This window comes from Rutidosis leptorrhynchoides, chromosome 8 (assembly GCF_046630445.1).
Source record: "Rutidosis leptorrhynchoides isolate AG116_Rl617_1_P2 chromosome 8, CSIRO_AGI_Rlap_v1, whole genome shotgun sequence".
Lineage (NCBI taxonomy): Eukaryota > Viridiplantae > Streptophyta > Magnoliopsida > Asterales > Asteraceae > Rutidosis > Rutidosis leptorrhynchoides.
The window spans coordinates 68,941,840-68,963,422 of NC_092340.1; positions in this window are offsets into that span (position 1 = coordinate 68,941,840).

The window sequence follows — 21,583 nt, forward strand, 5'->3', positions numbered from 1 at the left end:
CTAGAGATTTTCTTTCACATTCGAAAACAGATTCAGCTCACTTAACAACACGAATCTTTGTTTTAACATAACGGAAGCATTACGAAAGCGTTTTATGTAAATATTAAGTCTAACATGCATGATTTTTCACAAAGAATACAATAGTATACTTTTCATTAACCAAATCATAAAGCATACAAGTCAGAAAATTTGGATATCATGTAAACCCTAACGAACACTTCGATTAAGCATATCTTGAGCATACGATAACGAAATCAAGCAAAATCAAAGTCCAAACTCAATAGTTTTTCGACCTCTATCCATATAGATAATCATAGAAGATCAGTTCATAAGTCAATTTTAACAGATCAATAAGATACAAATTCATTTTTCATGCAAACAACCACAATCGAGCAATTAAACGATAAACGACAACTCTCGACACATTTAATTGAGCACTAGACTTGGTTACACTATGTAATTGAATAAAATAAGATCTAATAATATTAGGGTTAGTGTTTATACCTTAAAACACAAATCAATTAGTACTAGCGTGTAGAGGACGATCAAAGGAAGTACTTTCGTGTTGAAGGTTCAAGCAAACAAGCAATTTTTGAAGGTGATTGATGGAGATGAAGATGGCAACATTTTTTAGGGGTTTGGAGCTGCTTTTGTTCGTGGATTTTGAGAGAGGAGAGAAGGATATGTGCAAATTATGATTTAGGTGGATTATGGTTGCCTATATAAGGAATAATTAGCAAATAAGGCCCAAATTAAAAACAAGGGAAGCCCCCTCTAGTGGATTTTGACCAAGGGCTGGAAAAAAAGGAATCATTGGGCTCTCAAAAGATGCTAGACAAATTTCTAAGTGTACCCATTAAGTGTCGTTAGCCGAAATCGAAAACCGGAACGTTAACCGAGCGTTTTAGCGGATTCTGCGCGTTTTAAATTTATAAAACTTCTAATAAAATAAAAGTATTCTTAAAACATAATAATTACATAAAATAATTATTAAAAGTTGTAACGACCCGCACTTTTTCGATCATACTATACTTATAAGATTAATATTTACATAAATTAAACCTTGCCAACATGATAAGCAATCCAAATTGTCGAGACTTATATTTCCGAAAAGAGTTTTACACAACGTTTGACCGTCTAGTTTGACCGATGATATCACGAACTATACAATATATGATAATTATACGTTTGTGTATATAAATGTATATATACATATTTAACATGATTAATAAATGTTTTAATATCTCATTTTATATTAATAACAACAAGTTATATGTGTATTTTGAAACTACTAACTTAAGTTTTCAAAACGATAACTATACGTAACGTTATTTGACATAAATACTTAAGACATATAATGTTTATACATATATTGTATAAGTAATGTATTTAATCACTTTTAAAGACTTAAATACATAAAACCATATAAGTGTATTCACAAAAGATAGCTATATTTGAATCCTCATTCCATTTTTCACAAAATTTCTATACGTATACCTAGAGTATTTATACTCGTATCATACCTAGCTTTTATACGTATTTACTAATAGTAAATACACATCAAATCACCACCAAACCTACTCTTGTTACTGCCCTTAGAGCTAGGTAATTGAACTTGGATGCAAATAAGACTAGATACATAAAATGATAGCTTGGATTTTTGTCTCCATACCCCCCCATTCACGTTTTTTTTGGTGTATATATACATGCTCATTTTGATCCATTTTTACTACCATTTTCTTATCAAAAACACACACTCTTTCTTACTCTCTAAACTCCATAACAATCCAGCAAATAACCAAGAAGATCTAGCCATAAAAACCATACTAAAACACCATAAGAAAACTCTTACAACAACACTTCAAGAAAACCTTCCAAGAACACCAACTTACTTCCAATCTTTCATCCACTTCTATCACCCTTTTGATTCTAGCTTCTTACTCCTCTTTTACAGCAAACTTATCCAAGGAACTTGAGGTAGAATCTATGTTCATAACCTTATTCGATTCATATATATATAGCTATCTTATTTTGTGGTACAAAAGTTTAACAACAAGAACATAGTTTGAATGTTTTCAAACTTGTTTGCAAACTAAATAGATCCTTCTAACTTAACTTTTAAAATACTTCAAGACATGTAACATAACTTATTTATATGTTAATTTAACAAGGTAAAACTTGGTTTTTCAAAGTATAAGTATTTTTCGAAAAATAATCATTTGAGGTTGTTTACATGATGGAAAATGATTAACTTCATAAGTTTCACTAAAGTTTGACCTATGCCGTGTGATTTTGAATACAAACTAAGGTATTTACAGTTCATAGTCTTAAAGAGGGACTCGATCCAAGGAGATGGCAAGTTGAATCAACGAAAACGGAGTTGTAACGAAGAAACTATGACCGAAACAAAATCGGATATCCAAGACTAGTTTAGCCACGAAAATAATTGGGAAAAATTAAATAAATCACATCTTTTTAAGTTAACATGATATTTTATATATATGTACTTATAATTCAATTTTATATGGTTCAGGATCACCCGTAAACAACACGAGAAGATTAATCATAAGATCCCATGATTGTACGCAACACGTCATTTGACAACACCGGTACCATGGGTCAAGATTAATCTCGACCAATACATATACGATGGGGTTTTATTTATTTCGTTGGGGGTTTTATTTATTTCATTGCGGGTATATTAAACATCTAAAAATGAACCATTAAAATTGAATTACTAACAACGAACTGCTAACTACGGACTAAGGAAATATTCAAAATATTAAAAGTATAACAAGTATATATATATATAACGTTTGTTTTAAAATGAAAACATATTGATATATTATATATGGATAGGTTCGTGATATCAACCGGAAGACCGAGTCAAAATATATATATCATCAAGACAAGAGTGAGTATATAGTCCCACTTTTAAACTCTAAATATTTCGGGATGAGAATACATGTATTTTATGTTTTACGTTATGGACACAAGTAACTGAAAAATATATTCTACGTTGAGTTGTACCACTGGCATACTTCCCTGTAGCTTGGTAACTAATATTTACAGCGGTATTGTAAACGCGAATCCTATTGATAGATCTATCGGGCCTGACAACCCCAACCGGACTGGACGACCAGTATTCAACGGTTGCACAGTACTTCGTTTTGTGACTACACTTGGTACGGTGTAGTAAGATTTCATATTAAAGGGAATATGCGACGTGAAAATGTTAAGTATGGTTACCAAGTGCTCAACCACTTAGAATACTTTTATTAAACTGTTTATATACGAAATCTTGTGGTCTATATATATATTGCTGCCGGCATTAAACCTATATCTCACCAACTTTATGTTGACCTTTTAAAACATGTCTATTCTCAGGTGATTTCTAAAGCTTCCGCTGCATCATGTTGGATCTAACCAGGATCTTGCGTACGCATGTTTGTGTCAAAAATAAAACTGCATATCCGAGATGTTGTATTGTAAAATATGCTAGAAACCGTGTTGTTGTCATCATTTGTAAAGTTTGTAAGTCGAAGATTATCGCTAAACGTTAATCTTCTTTTTATTGTCTTAAGCTTGTAACAAAAATAATGGTTATGGTTTGTAATGTATAATATATGCAGTTTTCTTTCAAAAATGTCTCATATAGAGGTCAATACCTCGCAATGAAATCATACGTTATCTAACGCGTTCTTATGGTTAAGGACGGGTTATGACATGTGGTATCAGAGCGTTGGTCTTAGCGAACCAGGTTTGCATTAGTGTGTCTAACCGAGAAGTCGTTAGGATACATTAGTAAAGTCTGGACTTTGACCGGGTCTGATTTAAAAAAAAAAAAAACCATTGCTTATCACTGTTGGTTAAAATTTATATGTAAATATTATGTAGTACTAATGGGTTAGTTGTTGTGTGATAGATGTCGGGCTCGAAACTTATTATCACATTCAGCGACTCCGAATCAGAACCTTCAGATTGTGTTTCAGTCATTAACATATCCGATGACGAAAGTGGTATTTTTGGGGAAGACTCACAATTTCCGGATGAACCAACTATAGAAATATCGGAAAGTGAACCCGAGGAGGAAAGTGAACCCGAAGAGGACAGTGAACCCGAAGAAGAAAGTGAACCCGAGGAAGAAATACTAGAAATTACGAAAGAAAAATTCGATCAAGGAAAGAAACGAAAAGCGAATGAATTAGAAAATTCAAATCCCGAACTTAGTGAGAATGACGTAGCACCAATTCCACTCAACACTACCACCCCTATTCCCGCTATTCCTATTAGTGCTATCCCCGCATCTAGTTCTTCGGCTCCTCAGCCAAAACGTAGGCAGACAGCTAGGATAAGCGTTAGGCCATTCATTGGAACTAAACGCCCTAGAAAATAGACCGAACGATGCACTGCCGTATTAAGCCATGGAATCATATAATGTTTTGTATAATATTATTAGTGTGGTTTGCTTAAAGTTTGATGTAAGATAAGCATATGTAAAATAGCGAAGTATGAAATGCAATAATTTTCCATGGTTAAGTATTATTTAGATTGTAGTAATTGATTCTGTACTAAGCTATTAAGTATGAACATTAACGGGTAGGTACTACCCAAGATATAATTATAAAACGCTAATAAGAAGAAAAGGCTTTTATAATAATACCTGGTTCATATTATTAACAAGCTATAAATGTACTATAAATACACACTACATCTATAATATTCCATGTGAATAATTATTTTCTTTCATTAGGAAATGGCGCGATTGAATCGAATGACGGAACAAGAACTCGAGGAACTCATCAACCAGCGAGTGAACGATAGAATGCTATGGGTCGAAGCTGCAAGAGCTGCTGCAGTTAACCCAAATCCTCGTGTAGGATGCTCCTACAAGACGTTTCAAGCTTGCAAGCCATCATCATTCAGTGGAACGGAAGGACCGATCGGTTTAACCCGATGGATAGAAAAGATGGAGACGGTGTTCAAAATCAGTGGTTGTGATGAAAAAGACATGACCAAGTTTGCATCGTGCACTTTACAAGATAGTGCACTCACATGGTGGAAGAATTATGTGAAGGCGGTAGGAGGAGATGTAGCTTATGATACTCCATGGGAAGAATTCAAAGCGATGATAATCACCGAGTATTGTCCAAGGAATGAGGTTATTAAGTTAGAAGATGAGTTACGAAGTTTGAAGGTGGTTGGTACTGAAATCACCAACTACAATCAGCGATTCATGGAATTGGTTTTACTATGTCCTGAATTGGTTCCAACCGAAGCACGGAAGATTGAAATGTACAAAGGTGGTTTGCCCAAAAAGGTCAAGGCAAACGTTACAGCATCGAAACCTAAGACAATTCATGAAGCTATAACCATGGCGAACGAGTTAATGGATCAGGTCATTCTGGATAAGAAAGCATCCAATACTGATGTGAAGGTATCAGGTAACAAAAGAAAGTGGAATGGAAATTATGATCGAGGTAACCAACAACAATCTTTTAAGAAACAAGAAACCATACAAGGTGCAGGTGGTGGTTCAAGCTTTGGTTATAAAGGACAAAGTCCTTTATGCAACCGTTGTCACAAACATCATTTTGGTTACTGTAGTGTGTTGTGCACTAAATGCAATAGACAGGGACATCTTGCTGAAGATTGTAAGGCTCTCGTTACAAATGGTAACAAGACTCCTGCCACCAACGCAAATAGAACTGCTTTGGCTAACATTACTTGTTTTGGGTGTGGAAAACAAGGTCACTATAAGAGCCAGTGCCCGAATCAGAATGGCGGACCTGCACGTGGAAGAGCATTTGTTATTAATGCTAGAGAGGCACGAGAAGACCCGGAGCTTGTTACGGGTACGTTTACCATTAATAACTTATCAGCATCTATTTTATTTGATACTGGCGCCGATAGAAGTTACGTGTGTATAAATTTTTACACTAAATTGAATTGTTCATCATTACCTCTAGATGCTAAGTACTTGATTGAGTTAGCTAATGGTAAACTAATTAAAGCCGATAAAATTTGTCGTGATTGTGAAATAAATCTAGCCGGAGAAACGTTTAAAATCGACTTAATACCCGTAGAATTAGGAGGTTTTGATGTAATAGTCGGCATGGACTGGATGTCCAAAATAGGAGCGGAAGTTGTTTGTGCCAAGAAGGCAATTCGTATTCCTGGTAAGGATAAAATACCGGTGATGATTTATGGAGAGAAGGGTAATTCAAAGCTAAAACTCATTAGCTGTTTGAAAGCCAAGAAGTGTTTAGAAAAGGGATGTTACGCTATTTTAGCACATGTTAATAAAGTCGAAAAGAAAGAAAAGTGCATCAACGACGTGCCTGTGGCAAGAGATTTTCCTGAAGTTTTTCCGGAAGAATTGCCGGGATTACCTCCATTTAGATCTGTAGAATTTCAAATAGATTTAGTACCAGGAGCTGCACCAGTGGCTCGTGCGCCATATAGACTTGCACCGTCCGAATTAAAAGAACTTCAAAGTCAGTTAAAAGAATTACTAGACCGTGGATTCATACGACCAAGTACTTCACCGTGGGGAGCTCCGATTCTATTTGTTAAAAAGAAAGATGGATCTTTTAGGATGTGCATAGATTATCGTGAATTAAATAAGTTAACTATCAAAAATCGGTATCCACTACCGAGAATTGACGACTTATTTGATCAACTCCAGGGATCATGTGTTTATTCGAAAATCGACCTAAGATCGGGCTATCATCAACTACGTGTCAAAGAAGAGGACATTCCGAAAACTGCTTTTCGAACACGTTATGGTCATTACGGATTTTTGGTCATGCCGTTTGGGTTGACAAATGCGCCAGCTGTATTCATGGACCTCATGAATTGAGTTTGTAGTCCGTATTTGGATAAGTTTGTTATCGTTTTCATTGATGATATTCTTATCTATTCCAAGAGTGAGCAAGAGCATGAGCAGCATTTAAGGTTGATATTAGAGTTGTTGAGAAAAGAACAGCTATACGCTAAATTTTCTAAGTGTGCTTTCTGGTTGAAAGAAGTGCAATTTCTTGGTCACGTTGTTAATAGCAAAGGAATTCAGGTTGATCCAGCAAAAACTGAAGCTATTGAAAAATGGGAGACTCCTAAGACACCAACACAGATACGCCAATTTTTGGGTTTAGCCGGTTATTATAGAAGGTTTATTCAAGATTTTTCCCGAATAGCTAAGCCGTTGACAGCATTAACACAAAAAGGGAAGAAATACGAATGGACCTCGGAGCAGGAGAACGCATTTCAATTACTGAAGAAGAAGTTAACTACGGCGCCTATTTTATCGTTACCTGAAGGGAACGATGATTTTGAAATATATTGTGACGCTTCGCGACAAGGTTTTGGTTGTGTTCTTATGCAACGAAAGAAAGTTATTGCATTTGCATCCTGACAATTGAAGATTCACGAGCGAAATTATACGACGCATGATCTAGAATTGGGAGCAGTCGTGTTTGCATTGAAGATGTGGAGACACTACTTGTATGGGGTTAAATTCACTGTGTTTACTGATCATAAAAGCCTTCAACATATTTTTGATCAGAAACAATTGAACATGAGGCAACGTAGGTGGGTCGAGTTAATAAACGACTATGATTGTGAAATTCGTTATCATCCCGGAAAGGCGAACGTGGTGGCCGATGCTTTAAGCAGAAAGGAACGAGAACCAATTCGAGTACGAGCGATGAACATAAAAAATTTGCATGAATCTCAACTCACAAATCAAAGAAGTTCAACAAGAAGCACTCAATAAAGAAAACATAAAGAATGAAATAATGAAGAAGTATGAGAAGCAACTCGTTATACGGGAAGATGGAATTCGATATTTTGCAAATCGTATTTGGGTACCGAAGTTGGGTGGATTAAGGAAGTTAATATTGAACGAGGCACATAAGACAAGATACTCGATACATCCTGGAGTTGGAAAGATGTATCAAGATCTTAAGACACGTTATTGGTGGCCTAATTTAAAGACCGACGTTGCAACATATGTTGGGGAGTGTTTAACTTGTTCTAAGGTCAAAGCAGAACACCAGAAGCCGTCAGGGTTACTTCAACAACCAGAAATCCCAGAATGGAAATGGGATGGTATTACCATGGATTTCATCACAAAGTTACCAAAGACTGCCTGGGGATACGACACCATTTGGGTGATTGTTGATCGTCTCACCAAGTCTGCACATTTCTTACCTATAAAGGAAACGGATAGAATGGAGAAACTATTACGATTGTATATAAAGGAAGTTGTTTCAAGGCATGGAATACCTATTTCCATTATATCCGATCGTGATAGTAGATTTACCTCAAAATTCTGGCAATCACTACAGGAGGCACTAGGAACTCGGTTGGATATGAGTACCGCATATCATCCACAAACCGATGGACAGAGTGAGAGAACGATTCAGACTCTCGAAGACATGCTCAGGGCATGTGTGATCGATTTTGGAAACGGATGGGATAAATATCTACCGTTAGCAGAATTCTCGTATAATAATAGTTATCATGCGAGCATTGGAGCTGCGCCATTCGAAGCATTGTACGGAAGGAAGTGTAGATCTCCTATCTGTTGGAATGAAGTAGGAGATCGACATTTAACTGGTCCCGAAATCATACACGAAACGACCGAGAAGATAGTACAAATCAAGGAGAGATTGAAAACAGCTCGTAGTCGCCAAAAGAGCTACGCCGATGTTCGAAGGAAACCATTAGAGTTTCAGGTCGGGGACATGGTTATGCTAAAGGTGTCACCTTGGAAAGGTGTGATACGTTTTGGAAAAAGGGGTAAACTGAACCCAAGGTACGTAGGCCCGTTTAAGATCATCGAACGCATTGGACCGGTAGCTTATCGGCTCGAGTTACCGCAACAACTCGCTGGAGTACATAATACCTTTCACGTCTCAAACCTGAAGAAGTGTTTTGCAAAGGAAGACCTCACCATTCCTCTTGAAGAAATCCATGTCGACGAGAAACTACAATTCGTCGAAGAACCAATCGAAATCATGGACCGTGAAGTTAAACAGCTCAAACAGAGCAATATACCGATTGTTAAGGTTCGTTGGAATGCTAAAAGAGGTCCCGAGTTTACGTGGGAACGAGAGGATCAAATGAAACAAAAGTATCCACACTTGTTTCTCGATAACGCAAAATAGGTACAATTTTAAAATTTCGGGACGAAATTTATTTAACGGGGAGGTAATGTAACGACCCGCACTTTTTCGATCATACTATACTTATAAGATTAATATTTACATAAATTAAACCTTGCCAACATGATAAGCAATCCAAATTGTCGAGACTTATATTTCCGAAAAGAGTTTTACACAACGTTTGACCGTCTAGTTTGACCGATGATATCACGAACTATACAATATATGATAATTATACGTTTGTGTATATAAATGTATATATACATATTTAACATGATTAATAAATGTTTTAATATCTCATTTTATATTAATAACAACAAGTTATATGTGTATTTTGAAACTACTAACTTAAGTTTTCAAAACGATAACTATACGTAACGTTATTTGACATAAATACTTAAGACATATAATGTTTATACATATATTGTATAAGTAATGTATTTAATCACTTTTAAAGACTTAAATACATAAAACCATATAAGTGTATTCACAAAAGATAGCTATATTTGAATCCTCATTCCATTTTTCACAAAATTTCTATACGTATACCTAGAGTATTTATACTCGTATCATACCTAGCTTTTATACGTATTTACTAATAGTAAATACACATCAAATCACCACCAAACCTACTCTTGTTACTGCCCTTAGAGCTAGGTAATTGAACTTGGATGCAAATAAGACTAGATACATAAAATGATAGCTTGGATTTTTGTCTCCATACCCCCCCATTCACGTTTTTTTTGGTGTATATATACATGCTCATCTTGATCCATTTTTACTACCATTTTCTTATCAAAAACACACACTCTTTCTTACTCTCTAAACTCCATAACAATCCAGCAAATAACCAAGAAGATCTAGCCATAAAAACCATACTAAAACACCATAAGAAAACTCTTACAACAACACTTCAAGAAAACCTTCCAAGAACACCAACTTACTTCCAATCTTTCATCCACTTCTATCACCCTTTTGATTCTAGCTTCTTACTCCTCTTTTACAGCAAACTTATCCAAGGAACTTGAGGTAGAATCTATGTTCATAACCTTATTCGATTCATATATATATAGCTATCTTATTTTGTGGTACAAAAGTTTAACAACAAGAACATAGTTTGAATGTTTTCAAACTTGTTTGCAAACTAAATAGATCCTTCTAACTTAACTTTTAAAATACTTCAAGACATGTAACATAACTTATTTATATGTTAATTTAACAAGGTAAAACTTGGTTTTTCAAAGTATAAGTATTTTTAGAAAAATAATCATTTGAGGTTGTTTACATGATGGAAAATGATTAACTTCATAAGTTTCACTAAAGTTTGACCTATGCCGTGTGATTTTGAATACAAACTAAGGTATTTACAGTTCATAGTCTTAAAGAGGGACTCGATCCAAGGAGATGGCAAGTTGAATCAACGAAAACGGAGTTGTAACGAAGAAACTATGACCGAAACAAAATCGGATATCCAAGACTAGTTTAGCCACGAAAATAATTGGGAAAAATTAAATAAATCACATCTTTTTAAGTTAACATGATATTTTATATATATGTACTTATAATTCAATTTTATATGGTTCAGGATCACCCGTAAACAACACGAGAAGATTAATCATAAGATCCCATGATTGTACGCAACACGTCATTTGACAACACCGGTACCATGGGTCAAGATTAATCTCGACCAATACATATACGATGGGGTTTTATTTATTTCGTTGGGGGTTTTATTTATTTCATTGCGGGTATATTAAACATCTAAAAATGAACCATTAAAATTGAATTACTAACAACGAACTGCTAACTACGGACTAAGGAAATATTCAAAATATTAAAAGTATAACAAGTATATATATATATAACGTTTGTTTTAAAATGAAAACATATTGATATATTATATATGGATAGGTTCGTGATATCAACCGGAAGACCGAGTCAAAATATATATATCATCAAGACAAGAGTGAGTATATAGTCCCACTTTTAAACTCTAAATATTTCGGGATGAGAATACATGTATTTTATGTTTTACGTTATGGACACAAGTAACTGAAAAATATATTCTACGTTGAGTTGTACCACTGGCATACTTCCCTGTAGCTTGGTAACTAATATTTATAGCGGTATTGTAAACGCGAATCCTGTTGATAGATCTATCGGGCCTGACAACCCCAACCGGACTGGACGACCAGTATTCAACGGTTGCACAGTACTTCGTTTTGTGACTACACTTGGTACGGTGTAGTAAGATTTCATATTAAAGGGAATATGCGACGTGAAAATGTTAAGTATGGTTACCAAGTGCTCAACCACTTAGAATACTTTTATTAAACTGTTTATATACGAAATCTTGTGGTCTATATATATATTGCTGCCGGCATTAAACCTATATCTCACCAACTTTATGTTGACCTTTTAAAACATGTCTATTCTCAGGTGATTTCTAAAGCTTCCGCTGCATCATGTTGGATCTAACCAGGATCTTGCGTACGCATGTTTGTGTCAAAAATAAAACTGCATATCCGAGATGTTGTATTGTAAAATATGCTAGAAACCGTGTTGTTGTCATCATTTGTAAAGTTTGTAAGTCGAAGATTATCGCTAAACGTTAATCTTCTTTTTATTGTCTTAAGCTTGTAACAAAAATAATGGTTATGGTTTGTAATGTATAATATATGCAGTTTTCTTTCAAAAATGTCTCATATAGAGGTCAATACCTCGCAATGAAATCATACGTTATCTAACGCGTTCTTATGGTTAAGGACGGGTTATGACAAAAGTAAAATACCATTCGTTTCGTTATTTTCTTGTATGCGCGTGGTCCGTTTCGAGTGCCGTTAACCGTACCGGTTCTCCGGAACGTTAACTAGTTGTTCGAACGAATTCACTGGGTTTAATTTACTAAATAAATAATAAATTAAATAAGTTCTTTGTAAAGTCAATAATTATTAAAAATAATTATTTTGTCGTTTTACTGAGTTCCGTAAACTAAAAAGCTTTCTAGGCGATTAACTTAATCGTAACATTTTCTAGGTATTTCGTTATCCGAAACAAGTTCATCAATTAATATAAATATACTAATTCAAGTAATCCACTAGGATCATGTATGCATTTAAATCAAATAAACACATAAAGTTCTAAGTAATCACCATTAAATACTTAACGGATAAGTAACGATAGTAACGGAAAAAGTCGGGTTGTTACATTACCCACCTGTTATGAAAAATTTCGTCCCGAAATTTTAGTGCATGTCCGCCGTAGTCGTCTCCTCGGAAAACAATTGCGGATACTTTTGCCTCATCTGATCTTCACACTCCCACGTGAATTCTGGTCCTCTACGGGCGTTCCATCGAACTTTAACTATCGGGATTCTGCTTCGCTTCAACCGCTTGACCTCATGGTCCATAATCTAAACAGGTTCTTCAACAAAATTAAGCTTAGGATCAACTTGTATCTCTTCTAAAGGAATTACCAAACTTTCGTCCGATAAGCATTTCTTCAAGTTAGAAACATGGAAAGTGTCATGAATCTCGCTAAGTTCTTGCGGTAGTTTCAGCATGTACGCTACCGGTCCAATTCTCTCGATAATCTCAAACGGTCCAATATCTCGGACTTAGCTTGCCTCTTTTACCAAAACGCACTACACCCTTCCAGGGTGATACTTTGAGCATAACCTTGTCTCCAACCTAAAATTCTAAATCTCGCCTTCTCACGTCGGCGTAACTCTTTTGACGATCTCATGCCGTTTTCAGTCTCGTTTGTATCTGCACGATCTTCTCAGTTGTTTCGTGTATGATCTCAGGACCAGTCAATTGACTATCTCCTAACTTAGTCCAACATACAGGTGATCTGCACTTTCTGCCATAAAGTGCTTCAAAAGGTGCTGCCTTTATACTTGCGTGATAACTAACGTTATATGAATATTCTACTAACGGTAGATGTCTATCCTATCCATTTCCAAAATCGATAACACATGCTCTCAACATGCCTTCTAATGTTTGAATGGTTCTCTCACTTTGTCCATCGGTTTGCGAGTGATATGATGTACTCATATCTAAACGAGTTCCCATTGCCTCTTGCAATGCTTGCTAGAATCTAGACGTAAATCTGTTGTCTCTGTCGGAAATAATGGATATCGGCACTCCATGTCGAGAAACCACTTCTTTTAGGTAAACCTGTGCCAACATCTCCATCTTATCCGTTTCCCTAATCGGTAGTAAATGAGCAGGCTTTGTGAGACGATTAATGATAACCCAAATTGTATCATAACCTCCCACATTCTTGGGTAACTTAGTGATGAAATCCATAGTAATATTTTCCCACTTCCATTGGGGAATCTCTGGCTGTGTCAGCAATCCTGACGGTTTTTGATGCTCCGCCTTAACTTTAGCACAAGTCAAGCACTTACCAACATAGGTAGCGATATCAGCTTTCATGTTAGGCCACCAGTACAGTGCCTTAAGATCTTGATACATCTTGTCAGATCTAGGGTGAATAGAATACCTCATCTTGTGTGCTTTATCTAGCACTAGTTCTCTTAATCCGCCAAACTTCGGTACCCAATTTCTATCTATGAAGTATCGGGTTCCATCTTCTCGACTGACAAACTCCTTGTCTATCCTTTCAAGGGATTTAGTAGCAACGTTCTCCTCCTTTAATGCCTCTAGTTGTGCATCGCGTATCTGCGATGTAAGGATCATTCGAACAGACAAGTTCAATGCTTGAACTCGGATAGGTTTAATCTTTTCCTTCCTACTTAAGGTATCTTCAACCACATTAGACTTGCCAAGATGATAGCAAATGTCGCATTCGTAGTCATTCAATAGCTCTATCCAATGTCCTCGTCTCATATTAAGCTGTTTCTGGTCGAAAATATGTTACAAACTCTTGTGATCCGTGAAAACAGTGAACTTTATACCATACAAAAAGTGTCTCCTCATCTTCAGTGCAAAGACCACGACACCAAGTTCTAAATCGAGCATCGTATAATTCTGTTCATGTATCTTCAATTGTCATGATCCATAGGAAATCACTTACTTTCGTTGCATCAACACGCAACCAAAACTCTGTCGTGAAGCATCACAATAAATCACGAAGTCTTCATTTCCTTCGGGCAAAGACAAAATCAGGGCAGTAGTCAACTTCTCTTTTAGCAACTGGAATGCAGACTCATGTAGCTCAGTACACACATACTTCTTTCCCTTGTAGGTCAATGCTGTTAATGGTCGGGCAATAGTAGAAAATTCCTCAATGAATCTCCTATAATGACCGGCGAGACCTAAGAATTGCCGAACATGCGTTGGCGACTTAGGAGTCTCCCACTTCTTGATTGTTTCTATCTTCGCAGTATCAACGTGAATACCATTGACACCTATGATATGACCCAAAAATTGAACTCCTTGTAACCAAAAGTCACACTTTGAAAATTTTGCATAAATCTGCTCCTTCCTGAGCATCTCTAGTATTAAACAGAGATGTTGTTCATGTTATCCCTTGTTCTTAGAATATACCAGAATATCATCAATAAATACAATAACAAACTTGTCCAGATATGACTTACACACACGGTTCAGGAAATCCATGAACACTGCAGGTGCGTTCGTCAATCCAAATGGCATTACGGTAAATTCTTGATGTCTGTAGCATGTTCTAAACGCTGTCTTTGGTATATATGTCTCCTTTACTCTCATCTGATGGTAACCTGACCTCAGATCATCTTAGAGTAACATCCAGATCATTGCAAATGATCTAACAGATCATTGATTCTCGGTAGCGGGTATCATTTCTTGATACAAGGTTTCATAGATCCATCCTTCTTCCTAACAAAGAGCACAGGTGCTCTCCATGGTGAAGAACTCGGTCGAATGAATCCTTTGTCTAAAAGCTTCTCGTAACTGAATAGACATCTCTTTCAATTCTGAAGGTGCAAACCTATTCGGTACACGTGCTACAGGCGCCACTCCCGGCATTAAGTGAATCTGAAATTCTACGTCTCTATGCGGTGGAAGACATGGTAATTCTCTTGGAAGGACCTTAAGGAAAATTCCTAACGGTTGATACATCTTCGGGTGTCTTAACTGCTGATTCAACTTTGTTCATATGTGCCAGAATTGCGAGACATCCTTATCTCATGTACTTCTGGACCTTCGAGCAATTAATGTAACGCAACGGTGTATTGATCTTCTCTCCGTACACCATCATTGATTCATCTTCATTAAAAGGAATTCGAATGGCCTTCTGGTCGCAACAGCCTTGGTTGTGTCGTCAGATAACCAGTCCATTCAAACCACAAGGTCAAATAAAGGGATAGGGTAGTCCAAGTAAAATAATTTAACTCCAAACATCACTCAAGTAGATTTTTATTGTAATGGCTCGCCAATTGTCGGAAAAAGTAATGTTCGATACGGAAGGTTGTTATGAGCTATACGGTATGGGTCTTAGCTTATAATTTACAAAGGATTAGAAGCAATCGTTGATTAAAGTTTGGCGTGAGTTTCGGGTGAGAGACGTTTACGATGGAAGAGTACGATCAAACTTCTTAAAGCAGGACCTCCTTAAACTAAAATGACATCAATCATGATGCGTTTCATTCCCAGTTGATAGTTCCATAGGGTTCACATTGTCTAAGGCAGATATTGGATTCCAAATGTTGTGACAGAATGCTATAGCGATAAAGTTTCTATTAGCACCGGTGTCAGTAGGATATAAACATTATGATTGTTGAGTAAGAATAAACTCGTGATGAACTTCATTGAAGTTGATGTTGATAGCAGGGTGAGTTATCTAACTTGTCCCACGTCGGTGGGGGAGAAGAACGGAATACCCTTCATGAGGGAGGTGTGAATACCTCTTTCGGTAAACTAGTATTGGAAAGCGAATTCGTGAAACTGCGGGTGGCGAAATGATAGGTAAGTCAAAAGTCAAGTAGACAATATCTATTACAGTTTGTGTGGGCTGTTACATGGACTTCATCCTTTAAGGATATATTAGAAATGAGCTGTGATTCATAGTGGCTAGTAGAAAATCGTAGAGGTGCTGGTAGTGATGAGTACTACTCAACAGTCTTAAGTAGCAACGAGTAGCATTAAGTAGTAACTAGTAATGACAAGCAGTGAGAAGTAGGTGATCGGTCGAGACTAGCAGTAAGAGGCGGCGTTGTGTAGTAGTAAACAACGATAAGTAGTGGTATGGGATGATGAGTATGTTCTAGCAGTGTCTTCGTAGTTCCAAGTAGTGATCAGTGGTGGTGGACAGTGTCGAGTAGTGACGAGTTGTGACGTGATTATACGCCTCTTAGTGGTTTATTAGCAATTAATGTGCACAGTGTAAATTTCCACTCATATTTGAGATTATACGGTTCATGTTCTAAACGGTGCTTATCCAAGTAACCTACTTGACTCACTCCCCATTCCTTATTTTGCAATGTTGAAACTTCTATATGAGTTACCGTAATGCAATCTCGGTCATTACATTACGCTATCTCACATATCTATTCGACATTACTCCATAAGTTCAAGATATTGAAGTCAACTTAATGCTCTTAAGTGTCGCATCGTGTGTACGTATGTGATTTGTAATACCACATATCTAGTCCAAATCCATATCATTATGGGTAAAGATGCGTATATGCATGTGATATATAATATGTAGCCCTACGGGTAGCATAGTAGAGCAAACAGTGCAAGCATGGCGTATAACAGTCATTCTAAGTACACGATTATAGACTAGATCCACTAATGAGCCCTACGGTTAGACACACTAATGTATCCTAGTTCCCTATAGCCAAAGCTCTGATACCAAATGCAATACCCCGTCAGAATCCACTAACGGCGTATTAACTCTGGTCCCAATGCTTGGCTTGACTTCTACATAACAGCAAGGTTCTACATCGGAAGCAACTAATACTTGAGATAAAACATGCAAAATGGATCAACATAAAGTTGAGTGAATCTACAAGTTTGAGTAAATAGTTCTCATATGTTTCATAAAACAGTTTCCATAAATCATTTGTCGAAACTCATTTCTCAAAATCGTTTATCTGAATAAACCGCTAAGGTTTAATCTCAAAAGTTTGCATATAGCAAATGCTAAGTAATAAACTGTTTGTAAGATGTCAAGTCTGTGAGTGACATCAAAAAGTTCTTTTCGTTTCATCTGTTTGTAGACATTACCATGTCCAGTTTCAAGTTTGTAAACATCATGTTTAAGTAACATTCATCGTAAGTTAGGTCACGAGATTTCTGAAAAGCTTCGTAATAATATACACTTATCATGAGCACTTGATTATAAAGCTTTAACCTTTGCGTGAACCGAGCCCACGTCTTTAGTTTACCGTATCATTCCGCTACACTGATCAAGTGTACGAGTAACAACAGAATAGATGCCTGTTATGTTTTAGGTGACGTTTGTCAAACCTAACGGTACTGTCCCTATAAGTCGAGCTTACAAAGTAACTAATATTATCAAGCTAAGGGATTTTTGATCTGAACTCATATGTATATTCTTTGTAAGTTACTTGTGCCTAATATGTAAAAAATTTGTAAAAAGCATGCATCTCATCCCTGTAAAAATGTAGTAGGGACTGTAGACTCACCTTAGCAAAAGCACCTGAAATATCTTAGCAAAACGTACTTTAGTCGAACAATCTCAACCAAACAACGCAACCTAATCATGTAAGTCATCTTAAGTATACACATATAGGTCATACTATGTCAACCCATAGTGTACGCAAAGTCCTAGTGCACAGACTGACTTAACAAACAAGTAAAAGTCAACTAATCCAAGCAAGTCAACAAAAGTCAACCAAAGTCAAACAAAAAGTCAGCTTGGTCAAAGTGGTCAACTAAAGTCAAACATCTCAGTAGGTCATGCAAACATGGTCAACATGTCAAACCTAGGTCAAGTATCACTTTACAACTCATAGTTAAGCAAATTGCACATTCGCAGTTTAAAGCATGCTTTCGAAATATGTACATCGTAGAAAGATTCAACTATAGCTCATAGCACATAAATCATAAAATCATGACCAACTCCAAATCACATCTATACTTAAAATCGATTCCAAAAAGTCTGGCCAAAGCCTCATACGATAATTAAAAGTCAGAAGTCAGAAGGGGTATATTTACGGTTTACTAAATCAGTTTCAGTGCGCGCATCAGTTTTGAAATATTTCTCAAAAAATATAGAAAATAGATTTTGACGAACAGCCAATTGGAGTCATCTAAAAACATTCCAAAATTTCAGTGGTAAAATAATCAAGACATCTCTTTAGCCAATTAGTACAGTTTAATCAATCTTTATAGACCTTCCAGTTTTGTTCATCAATCAGACATGTCTTGTAGACTAGCATAAATCTCATGGCAAATCATGCTTTCAGAAGTTTGAATACAAATGAAATATTTCAAGTAACATATAAACTAACATATTCCAGAAGATCATAGTCTCAAATAAACTTCTAGTTCTCTCTAGAGATTTTCTTTCACATTTGAAAACAGATTCAGCTCACTTTACAACACGAATCTTTGTTTTAACATAACGGAAGCATTACGAAAGCGTTTAACGTAAATCTTAAGTCTAACATGCATGATTTTTCACAATGAATACAATAGTATACTTTTCATTAACCAAATCATAAAGCATACAAGTCAGAAAATTCGGATATCATGTAAACCCTAACGAAAACTTCGATTAAGCATATCTTGAATATACGATAACGAAATCAAGCAAAATCAAAGTCCAAATTCAATAGTTTTTCTACCTCTATCCATCTAGATAATCATACAAGATCAGTTCATAAGTCAATTTTATCAGATCAATAAGATACAAATTCGTTTTTCATGCAAATAACCACAATCGAGCAATTAAACGATAAACAACAACTCTAGACGCATTTAATTGAGCACTAGACTTGGTTAAACTATGTAATTGAATAAAATCAGATCTAATAAGATTAGGGTTAGTGTTTATACCTTAAAACACAAATCAATTAGTACTAGCGTGTAGAGGACGATCAAAGGAATCACTTTCGTGTTGAAGGTTCAAGCAAACAAGCAATTTTTGAAGGTGATTGATGGAGATGAAGATGACGACATTTTTTAGGGGTTTGGAGCTGCTTTTGGTCGTGGCTTTTGAGAGAGGAGAGAAGGATATGTGCAAATTATGATTTAGGTGGATTAGGGTTGCCTATATAAGGAATAATTAGCAAATAAGGCCCAAATTAAAAACAAGGGAAGCCCCCTCTAGTGGATTTCGACCAAGGGCTGGAAAAAAAGGAATCATTGGGCTCTCAAAAGAAGCTAGACAAATTTCCTAAGTGTACCCATTAAGTGTCGTTAGCCGAAATCGAAAATCGGAACGTTAACCGAGCGTTTTAGCGAATTCTACGCGTTTTAAATTTATAAAACTTCTAATAAAATAAAAGTATTCTTAAAACATAATAATTGCATAAAATAATTATTAAAAGTAAAATACCATTCGTTTCGTTATTTTCTTGTATGTGCGTGGTCCATTTCGAGTGCCGTTAACCGTACCGGGTCTCCGGAACGTTAACTAGTCGTTGGAATGAATTCACCGGGTTTAATTTACTAAATAAATAATAAATTAAATAAGTTCTTCGTAAAGTCAATAATTATTAAAAATTATTATTTTGTCGTTTTACTGAGTTCCGTAAACTGAAAAGCTTTCTAGGCGATTAACTTAATCGTAACATTTTCTAGGTATTTCGTTATCCGAAACAAGTTCATCAATTAATATAAATATATTAATTCAAGTAATCCACTAGGATCATGTATGCATTTAAATCAAATAAACACATAAAGTTCTAAGTAATCACCATTAAATACTTAACGGACAAGTAACGATAGTAACGGAAAAATTCGGGTTATTACACTATTATAGCTCGATATAGGGTCTGGTTGACTTTCTCCCTTGATTTTCCGGCGTAATCGCGTGATTCACCGATAGAGGATTATTTACAACCTATTCATCTTCCATCTTAAACCGGCTCAAGATGTCAGCTACATACTTCGTTTGATGTATAAAGATTCCTTTTTCCGTTTGAACAACCTGCATCCCTAAAAAGAATCTAATGGTATCCAGTGAACTCATCTTGAATCTTTTCCGCATAAAATCTTGAAATTCATCTACCATTTTCTTTTCTGTAGACCCAAAGATGATATCGTCCACATAAACATATACCAACATAATGTCGTCGCCTTTTCTTTGATAAACATAATCTGATTGATGACTCCTCTCCTAAAACCTTTCCCTATCATGTAGTTTGACAGAGTAGCATACCAAGCTCTCGGGGATTGGTGAAGACCATATAGCGCTTTTTCTTAGAGATACACCTTTTTCGGATGATGCGAATCGACGAAACCCGGTGACTGAGTCACATACATCGTTTCATGAAGAGTGCCATACACTAATGCACTTTTCACATCCATCTGATATACCTTAAAACCTTTGAGCGAAGGAAATGCTAAAAACATACGAATAGCCTCCAGTATAGCAATCGAAGCATGCACCTCATCATAATCAATTTCTAGAATTTGCTGATAACCCTTGACCACCAATATTGCTTTGATCCGGATCATGATACCTTGATCATTTTTGTTATTTTTCAACACACACTTCAGGCCATAAGGTTTACAGCCTTTCGGTGGAATCACTAACCGCCAAACACCTAAATGATTGAATTGTAGCAGTTCTTCCGGCATAACTGTAACCCACTCATCATATTGCAATGCCTCTTTGACATCACCAGGTTCAACTGCGACACAAAGCAGGAGTGTGCATTCCGAAAGATTCTTCCGTTCTGATTCAAATGAGCATAAAAAGCAGTCACAACATTTGCAGAAGGTGTGACACGTTTATCTAAAGTAGAAGTTACGTCTCCTGTAACACTTGAAACATATGCAGGGTCAATTACATAATCATCAAAATGTTTAGGGAGAGATACCGTTCTGCTCGATTATCATAGTCCCTCAGTCTCAGTAGATTCTTTCGTAGTGGGTTGAACTAGTTCCTCAGTCACTACTTCATTTATTACTTCCTTCCTCCTCATATTTAAAGACAGACTCCTCTAATTGTGGGATAGAATCATCAGAATCTGATTCATCATTATTCAGCCCAATTTCCGGAGCATTTTCCTCATCTTCAATCGGAATGTTATTTTGCACACGCACATTAGACATGCACTCAGCAGAGATACGCATGTTGTACATCATTTGTGCAGCAATCTCCTTGTCCTCGGAGTTTTCCTCAGAAAGATGGAATGACTCAAATAGATCATCATAATCAAATTTCCATGAATACCCTTTACCAGCTGGAACAGGGGCATGTCTTTGAATATCGATTTCATTACGTTCTTCAACACACTGTGAATCCAAATTATATAACTTTTTACACGCATT